Raw genomic sequence first — 9926 nt, 5'->3', positions numbered from 1 at the left:
AAAAGTGATTGACACCAGGTACAGCGTCCCTGTGCATCATTACCCGGTTCAGAGATCATGTCCTTCTAGGAGGCCCAAGCCTCTGTCTCCTTTGTAACCACACAACAGCTGATTCATGTGAGACCTAGCTTGGCCTTCTCATGAACTAGACTTTGCCCAGCTGGGGAACCATCAAGCATTCCCAAATAAGCAAGTCACAACCCTTACGATCAAGGGATCAAGGGAGTTACAAGGGGGAACAGTAATAGGAACTCCACGGACCTCGGGGAGGAGGCCACACCCCTTTCCCTAGGTGATGGGTTCTGCCCACCGGTGAGTTACATGGGTCATTTCAGCTCCCAGGATGACAGTCTTCCCTGGACACTCTTGCTCTTGGCTTGTGCGGTGGACAGGGATAGTATCATCTAGGAATCAACACAGGCAGCATTGATGAAGACCCTGGACTCAGAACCCCGCTGGCCTAGGATCGAGTGGCGATTTCGCCATCACAGGCTTCCAGGGAGGCGGAAGCTCGAGCTCATCTCCTCCACTGTAAAATGGAGGTGCTGAAACCGACCTGGATCTTGGATTAGACGGGACCGGCTCAGTGCCCAACATGCAGTCGTGGTTGTCTTCACCACAGAGGTAGGCTGCATGGGTCTAGTGAGACCCGTCAGAATGGTCTTGTGCCCAAGCCATCTCAGGGTTACAAAGCTCGTTAGTCACTGGAGACTACGCCCTTAATTCCTCATGAAGCTTAGAGTCAAGTTTTAACTCTTGAAGTTCTGGGTCCATTGTGCACTAGACACCCTGGCGGCCCGTCTTGCTTGGCTTCTTTTTATCATTACTCTAAATACCAGTTTGAATCTGAGGCCTGCAAGCACTTCCAATTCATCTCTGCAGAAGCATCCTGAAGTACCCAAACATCTTTGCAGTTCCCAGACTCATGCAGATGTGGCCAACGGCACCAGCTTGGTGAATATCCTCCCATGACCTTCTCCACTATTGCAAGGCATGATAAATTTATCCGGACAAAGCCAAACTAGGAATATTTAACATTTGGAAACTCCATGCTCAGCAGTGGTTTTCTAGGGACAGTTGGTCACTAGAATCCGTTTAGTATCTACCACTTTGTGCTCAGGCTGAGGTTTAAAGAAATGGTGTGAAGGTAGAGAATCCAAACAATAGCCTAGAGATCCAAGGCCAGTCTTGTTATGTAGGATTTTGGGAGACTGACTGCCTTTTGACCATATGTCACCATCTATAAGGATGACCCTAGCCCAGGTCAGCCTCAGAAGGACTACTCTGAGGAGCTAGAACAGTCTGGAAACCTGCACGTAGGCCTCAGCAAGTCCCTCCCACAGGGCAAATGAAGAGAGTTGGGAAACCTCGATCTACCCAACAGGATAGAAGTTGTATCTTAAGATTTAAGATAGAGAACAGATGTGAAGCCGTAGGACCATCAAGAGAAAGCGATTCCGACAATATGGATTCCGTTTTGATAAGACTAAGGAATGCTCAGGTTTTACAGGGGGCTCCCGGGGACTGGGCCCAAGGAACCCAGCCTCCCCTACCTCCACTGTTTCTGGAGGGGCTCAGCAGGACTCGGATTTGAGTCGGGCTGTGCTCAGACTGTCAACCTGGTGGGCTGAAAGTAAGGGCGTCCATTACTGGAGGCCTCCCTGGCCATCACTGGCATGCCTGGTCACTGACCAGGGGAGCCCATGTTAGTAGAGCTGGTTCCGAGTGGAGGTCAAACCCTTGAAGTGGGCCAAGTTAGGGCTTGGGAGTGGGGGCCGACATCCCATCCCCAGATCCAGCACGGCTCCAGCAGCCCGTGGGCAACCCATTCCTGTGTGAGCTGCTGTTGGTTTCCAGCAACTTCATTGACCAACTTGGTGCTGGCAACTCCGAGATGTTCTGTCCACACCCCATTTCTCTGGGCTCACAGCCTTTCTGTCCAGTCTCAACTGTGGCCACAAGGGCTTGCTTCCAGTTGTCTTCTGGAATGCTCCCTTCTCCATGAGGAGGCTCAACCCCGCCTGCTCACTCCCAGTTCAGCGTCCAGCCCCAGAGTTGTCTGGTCTCTCAAGTCAGAGCCCACACGCTCAGACCCTGAGTACACTCATCTCTCAAGGGACTATCACCCATCAGGTAGGGCGGGCATAGAGATGCTACCATGACAGGTCGTCTCACAGGAGCCAAGGTTCAGGTTCTAACCAGTTGTTACTCTTCCAATGTCCTAGGATGGTCACTGCAGAGCAGTAGCTGAGGGTCTCTGCACAGCTGTGTGGTTCTGGATAGGTGGGGGAAAGACGACCAAGGCTTCGGATACTGCCAGACTCCAAGTCTGGGACCAGCATGCAGTCCCATCAACTAGGGACTATGGACTGACATCTTTCTCCCAGGGCCCCGAGGAAGGTAGGTGACCGAGACAAGTGTCATAAGGCAAAGCAGCACATGATGGGTCAACTCGAGCCTTTGCTATGCCATTCGGCCCTGGATGGTTTGTCCCTTAAGATCAGTGACTACTCAAGTTAGCTTATCAGAGCCAGCAATCTCATCCCCCTGGAGACTCGGCTAGCATAGTAAGCCAGGAAGTAGAATATAGATCAAGAGTGTTGCACCAGGCCGAGCTTGACGTGGGTCAATACCTCAATCCCCAGGCTCCGATTCGTCATTCCAGCAGTTCCAATGCTAAGGCCCTCCTGTTTGAGCTGCCGTAGGTTCCTGAGACCTTCCATTAAGCCACTCCCACTGGGAGCAGCAGAGCCCATGACCTGCTCCCCAAAGCGGCTTTTTAACCACATCACTCCATTCACCATGGGGGAGGCCCAAGACCCTTGAAACGGACATGCCTGCAGAGGTCTGAGAACTGACAAGCTCAAGTCTGACTTGAGAAGGTCGAGCTCTTGGCAGCGGGAGGAAGAGGTCTGAGGACTAGAGGGAGAAAGGGAGCCATGTCCTTGGAAGAACCTCAGGAGGGGTCCATCTGAGCCCTGGGGCTTAGTTTCCCAGTTAAAGTCCACAAATCCCTCACGACCACAGTGAGGACGTTCTGTATCAGAGAAGTCCCTTCAGTGTCCCAGCACAAGTCTGTCCACCCCATTCCCCTTCACAGCCATGACCCTGCTACCTCACACTGGGCGTCCACTCCAGCCTCACTTTGTAGGTTGCCTTAGTCAGCCTTTTCATCACCATGACCGAAACCCAAGGCAAGAACTTAGGATTTAGGGTGACTTGTGGCTTCAGAGGCCTCAGCCCATGCTTAGATGAGTCCCTTGCTTGGAGCCTCAGGTGAGGCAGAACATGGCGGCAGGTGTGGAGGAGGAGAGGCCCTCACTGCAGAACAGAGGCCAGACAGGGACAGTACAAAGACACACCTTCAAAGGCCCACTTCCTCCAGCCACACGGCCTGCCTACAGTTACCACCCGGACAGTAATCCTTAAGTCATTCATTGGTTCAGTGGATTAACCTACCGATTATGTTACAGCTCTCATGGTCACTTGACCTCTGAACATCGATTGCCCCCCATGAAGTTTTTTGGGGGGCAACAACTTATATCCAAATCCAAAATGGGTCCGTATCAACTTCCTTTGTCTTTAGATATAGGAGACCAAGTTCTGATGTTCTCCTCTAGGTTCTTAGTGACACCTAAGAAATGCTATCACATACTGGCTCCTGAGTCTCGGAGTTACCCCTAGTTGTGTTTAGTAGCTAGTTAGCCAGTGACAACAGCCAGGCATCACACTGGTATGTGCCCCTAACTTGGCCCTCACTCAACCCTGGCCTGGGGGACCCTTCTGGTTCATGGCATCCTGAGTCTCCCAATAAGCCCTCTGCCTTCATGGTCTCCGTTTCCTCTTTGGAGTTTAGCCCTCTGTCTTTCAAAAAACAGGAACCTGTCCTCTTGTCAGCATGACTTCCACTAATGCCAATGTTCTGCCTATTTTTTTTTTAACTCCCCTTTGACAGAGAGAATACAGTCAATTTAGCTCAGAAAGCTAGTGTCCCCATGAAGATGGCATTGGAAGCTCAAGGGACCTCTGGTTCTTCCCAGAGGCTGAGGCTTTGGGCCTTGGGTTGGACACTGGGATTACCCCAAGAAACCCAGATGATCCTTCCCCTTACATTTCACGACAGGATCTCCCCGGTTCTGGGCCAAGCTCCGAGGTCGCCTTTCCCAAAGGCCCCATTGGGTCAAGCAGAGTAGGAGACTTGAATCGGCAATGGCGTTCGAGCTGTGTCAACCATGACAAAAATCCAGAAACAGACCACAGCATCCGTGGGTGCACACAGCCACCACATGGTCAACACTGTCCTGAAATCCTTCTCCAGAGGCCTCTGCATTCAAGGCTATGTTCACGGGCATCTGCCCACAGCTAGTGACCCTCTGGGGGCAGGGAGAGGCGAGGGGAGGCAACGGTCAGTTGTGTTCACCTCCGTACACCCCTTTTACTCCCTTAAGTCCAGGGAGACCAGCTCTGACCAACATGGCCATGCCACCAGCATAATTTTCCCTTGAGCCTTTGTTGGCTCTCCAGCAAGACGGACAGGTTGGCCCCACTGGGCACTGCTCAGAATCCAGCTCTACCTGGACACAGCCTTATGGGAAGGGCAGCCCGTGGACAGTTCCTTAGTCATTAGCACACGCCCCCTTTCAGTAAGGGCTTGGGATAGTTAACACCAAGAGAAGGGGCAGAACCGTGGCAGAGGTCCTCAACTGTCACCAAGCTTGGCCCTCAGAAGGGTCAGGCAGCCACAAGAACTAGGAAGTTTGACTCAATGCAACTAGAGTTCGACTTCCCTTTTCAGTGATGCCGTTTTTCCCGGTTCCAGATTCAGCTCTAGGACGTCAGGTTTTGCCAGGATCATTCTCATCTTTTGTGTTTTTTGACCTATTTAAAGTGTTCTGCCCATTTTGCAGCATATTTCTCAACATGAACCTCGGGAGGGCCACGTGTTCCCATGGGCAGGGTTGTGCATCCTGGCCTGGTGGAGGTGGTGCACCAAGGTGGCACCTCACCGCAAGTACTTGAGGGCACTAGCCATTGCAGGTGACCCCGATCACAAGCACTTGAACCAAGTGGTTCCAGACTGGATTCCCTTATGCCTCTGGGCACCAAGTATTGAAGGGGGTGATGCCCAGACTCTGCAGCTATCTCGTTTCTGCTTTATGTTCCGTTCACCCTTTGGATTTGGTTATTCGAGTGCCTGGCGAGCTACGAGGCCAACAGCACCAGTAAAGGTTCAGTCTGTCAGTGGCTTAGGTCTGCAAGCATGAGCTCCCAGCCTAACCCTGCAGGCTCATCTTCAGACACCACTCCCCCAAGCTACCTTCAAGCCTAGAAACAAAAGGCGTTAGAAGGCAGAGGTCAGCGATAAGCTTTGTGTTGTCCTAGGAAGGTTCTAGAATGCCAAGGCAGTGTTTTAGGCAACCATCTCAACTCCTAGAAACACCTGAGCCACAGGAAGATTTCTGCAGATGAAACCATTCAAGCATAGCTGCATGATGTGGGTGGCGGAGCATGAACTAATAGAGTCACATCCCCAGGGAGACATTTATTCAGGCACACGAGAACCACCTCGGTCTGTTCAATATTTGATCAGCGATTTGGATAGAGACACAGGTCTCATCAATAATGGTGCAGTTACTCAGAGACACATCGACAGTTGTTTCATTCCAGTCTGCTAATCTTTGACTCCCCCACAACCAAGATTAATTTAAGGTTCGATCAAAACACAAGTCTAAGAAGATCTCAGCAGAAGAGACTTAAAATTTTAACTCGCAATGGGATACCGTTGGGCCAGAAAGGCCGATGCAAATGCAGACTGCCTAGACACAGTCAGGGCCTCAAAACAATAAGCCAGAGCGAGAATAAGCATGCTAGGCCAGGGAACCCTTCATCTCCCCACTACCAGAACCCCGCCACTGTTGGATCAGGACGTTTCCTCAGTCTGTGCAGTCGCCAGCTCTTCATCCCGACTGGCAGGCATTGGAAGCCGGTTATCCACAGGAGCAGCACAACTTTGAAACCCAAGTTGAGGGTCCCCTTCCCCTTCTTTCCTCCCTAGGCAGCTTTGTGAACTTTGTAGAGCAGGCATTACTACCTCCCGCCTCCCGGTGTCAAGACAGAGCAGCCTGTTGTCCGTACTTGGTGCCAAGGGTGCATTGAGCCAGCACTTCAGACTACAGTCGGGTGCCCAGCAGCGGAGGCCACCAGCTTGCAGCTCCCCAGAATGTCCTTTCCACCCTGTGTCCAGGCTGCAGTCAGTGGTCAGGGCTTAAGTCATGCATTTGCACCTGACCGAGAACAGTTTCTACGCAGCATGTGATCCTAGAACAGAAGGAAGCCATGTTCAGTTTAAGGTACCACGGCCACTCTTGGTCACTGGGGTCACCACTCTCACATTGAGACTGTATACAAGGCCACCAAGTCTGCCTGAGACCAGAGATTGTGCCTTGCTAGTGGTTAGGTGATCACATGTTGCCAAGATCGAGTATTTGTCGAGCGTCATAAGACTCAGGAGGCATGGTGACAGGGTGTGATTTCCAAGTCATTGTAGCCTTTTTAAGGCAGGAAACACAAAGGTAGAGACACTTTGATTTCTTACCAAAAGGGGCGGTAGGCCTCCAGTGTCAGGTCAACAGTCATTATTTAGGACTACAGGGTCAGAGTTCTGATGAGGTATGAGACTGGAGGTCGTGTATGCCCTTAACTGATTCAGAGAATGCCCCCATTTGACAGAGTCAAGAATGGCCAGGAAAGTGGTTCAAGGTCATGTAGGGGCAAGATGAATACCCAGGCTCAGTTCCTAGCAAGTGTTAGGAAAAGCATCTCATCACTATGGAGACGAGCATGTGGTACCAGGACTGGTGCTCCAGGGCTGAAGAGACCAGCACTACCAAGTGCTGAGCATCTGTCTGTGCCAGTGACGTGTAATCCCGGGGAAGCTGTTCCCAGCACAAGCAGGGGTCCTAGGCGAAGTCCGATTAGATTGACATCTTGTTTTCTGGTCTTCACCAGCTCTCTGGAGGCTTTCCATCCCGGGCCCCTGTCCCATTATCAGATTTGGGTGGGTGGGTTGATATTAAGGGCTCTGATAAAGCTCCCTAAGTGGCAGCAAGCTGTAAACATTCCCACTGATACCATTTGATTAGCCGGCTGGGAAAATGCCTGAAGGTGGTCCTGGCTCATCACTGAGCGATAGGCAAGGGTGCTACAGAGAGCTGTTGAAAAGCGGGCAGAGACACCCCCCCACCAGTCCCCAAGTGGAGTTATATAAAGCACCTGGCAACAGGTCTCTGCAGCATCTCATGTGCCATCTGCCCGGGTGGCTGTAGGCGTGGGGTCTGATAGACACATACAGCATGGACGCTCTGGTAATGCAGATAAGTTAATCACCTATGAGCAAGAGCAGGGATAAAGCCCTTGTGCAAATCCTGCCCCACATTCCAGATCCACAGTTTTAACACTCTGGCTGTACCATCCGAGTAGCTTCCTTGTTAGTAGGTTGCTGTTTCTAAGTGCCCATCTGTTAAGGGCTAGGTTGCAGTGAGGATGCCCGGGAAGAACGAGGATTAGCTGCTCGTTGGGCATGAGCCGAGGACACTAAGGCCTGGGCCTTAAAGGCTCAAAGGAGGATTTGGTAAGGCCAGCCACTGAAGTTCAAGTTCAAGCAATTACCACAAGTTCAAGCATGTTCAAGGTAAAAGTACATCAATACCAAGATTCTGGTTTCTTTGCCTCCTTGGCAAGTCCAACTTATACAGACTTCTTGCAAGGAACTCAATTTATGCAGATATTTTGCAAGGGACACTGTTTAGAGACATTTGTGCCCGATTTAGAACTTAATTCGAGGACATTGACAGGACAAAGACTGTATTGGGACAGTTAACACCTGCCCATAGGGCATGATTGGGCTCAAGGGCTCCTGGTGCCTTGGTTTCAAATCCCCTGGACAATTTCCTGGTTATGTTCCGTCTTTGGCTCCAATGACTATGGTGCTACTCAGTAGAGCATGAGTGTCCTTTTCAGAAAACTCTTTGACAACACCAATATGGAATCTTCTTGAAGCCAGCAGAAGTCCCTTCTGGAGATCCACACCATAGAGATGCCAGTTCCTGAGGGTATGTGTACAACAAGGTTTAGTGGCCAAAAGTCCAAGCAAAAGCAGACTGACCTTGGTTTGGTTGGTAGTAGGCGAGTTAAGGGCCATTTCACCCTAGTCAGCTGAGCTACTGCAGGTCTGCTTAGTTTGCTTTTTAGGAAAGCCACCCAACTATGTTGTCTACAAGACAAGTCACAGGTTGACATAACATTCTGACAGTGATCCAGAAAGAGCAGGGATAGCTACGTTTAGGTCAGACAAGTCCAATTGCAAAGGAAAGCTTGTCCGTAGTGAATAATGGAACGATGGGGACAGTCCTCCTTAACCCTTCACCTCTATATGTCCCTAGTGAAAACATCGAGGGGCCAGGCAGAAACTGATGGAAGAGACATGTGGTTTGAAACATGGACACCCTTCCATTAGCTGTTGGCAGACCCACAAGAAAGCCCACGAGGACAGTCGAGTCGAACAGTCAACTTCATCTGGTGAAGACTCGCAGTTCGTTCTGCATAGTGCACATTCAAGTTCACCTGGGACAATCGCCAAGGTAGACCACATCTTGGTCCATAGAACAGGCAGGCCCAGAGAAGGCAGCAGATGCCTTCTTGATGGCATTCATATGGGACACGAACCTTGCTACCCAACCCAAGCATAGACCCAGGATTTGTGTCTGCACAAAGCATCTGTTAGGACTTTAGGTATGATGCTCCCCAAATTGGGGCACAAGTCAGGGTTCTCAGGATGAATGCCACATCTAGTCATTGCCTTCGAGGAACACGGCCAGGTACATTGCCTGGTGCAAGGAAGGACCCCTGCTCCTGAGCTTGCACTCTATAGACACTTACAGGGATGACAGTGTCTAAGTATATTCCCGACCACTCCTCAGGAGATGCTAGGTATAAGTCCCCTACCTACTCACGACTCCTGGAGCTGAAACTGCCTGGATCCCACAGGCCAATGAAGCCATGTCTTACACTACATGACCTCACCCTCCAGACTCAGCCAGCCATAGCCCAGTCTGCTTGTCAACAGACCCGAGACCCTGGCACAGAGGAAGGTTCTGGACCAAGTTCAACTTGTGTGTGAATAAAACACAAGGCATCTCAAGGATAGAGGTTGAAAGCTTGTTTTCCCTTAGAACAAGCTCAAGGGATTCAAGCCCTGGGAATTCCAGGAAGCCAGGCCTGTGTCAAGCTGTTTCACTGGGGTCCACTTCCTCCGGGACCAGCGACACAATCCCTTCTACTTGCAATTCCGTGCTTAGGTCCGTCCATAATGGAGCCTATTAGCACACTTCTGTCATGTGCCACTCCCCTTAACTACAAGGGTCTGCCATGTTGGGAACATGGAGGACACAGCCACCTTCTACCCTGTCAAGAAGGCTGCAGAGTCAAGCAGGATGCACATGGAGGTTAAAATACGTCAAGAGACCATTCACGTGATTGGTTGCAAACTGCATTTTTGCAGCAATTTGGAATCTCAATGGGAAGAGTCAAGCACCTTGATAGATTGAGATTCCTCAACCTAGCATGACTAGGAGATGTGAGCGGCACTTCCCTCAGGTTCTGCGACTCCGCCTGGGTTTTTCACATCTGCAATAGGCATGCAGGGGACCCTATGGTTCACTGGGAGATTCAGAGATCATTTACATGATATCGAGCTAAAGTCACTCAAGGCCTTCCCATGTGCCACTTAGGAGTGCCACCACTTCAGTTCAGTTCCTTTAGAGGATGCGCCTCACTCAGGATGCAACCCGTGTTTCAATATGTTCTGCAACTACATTGGCTTGACTGTGTGGAAGAGTGAACATGCACTCAAGCACCCACCCCTAGAA

Source organism: Urocitellus parryii, chromosome 3 (assembly GCF_045843805.1).
Source record: "Urocitellus parryii isolate mUroPar1 chromosome 3, mUroPar1.hap1, whole genome shotgun sequence".
NCBI lineage: Eukaryota > Metazoa > Chordata > Mammalia > Rodentia > Sciuridae > Urocitellus > Urocitellus parryii.
This window is presented reverse-complemented; position numbering follows the sequence as displayed.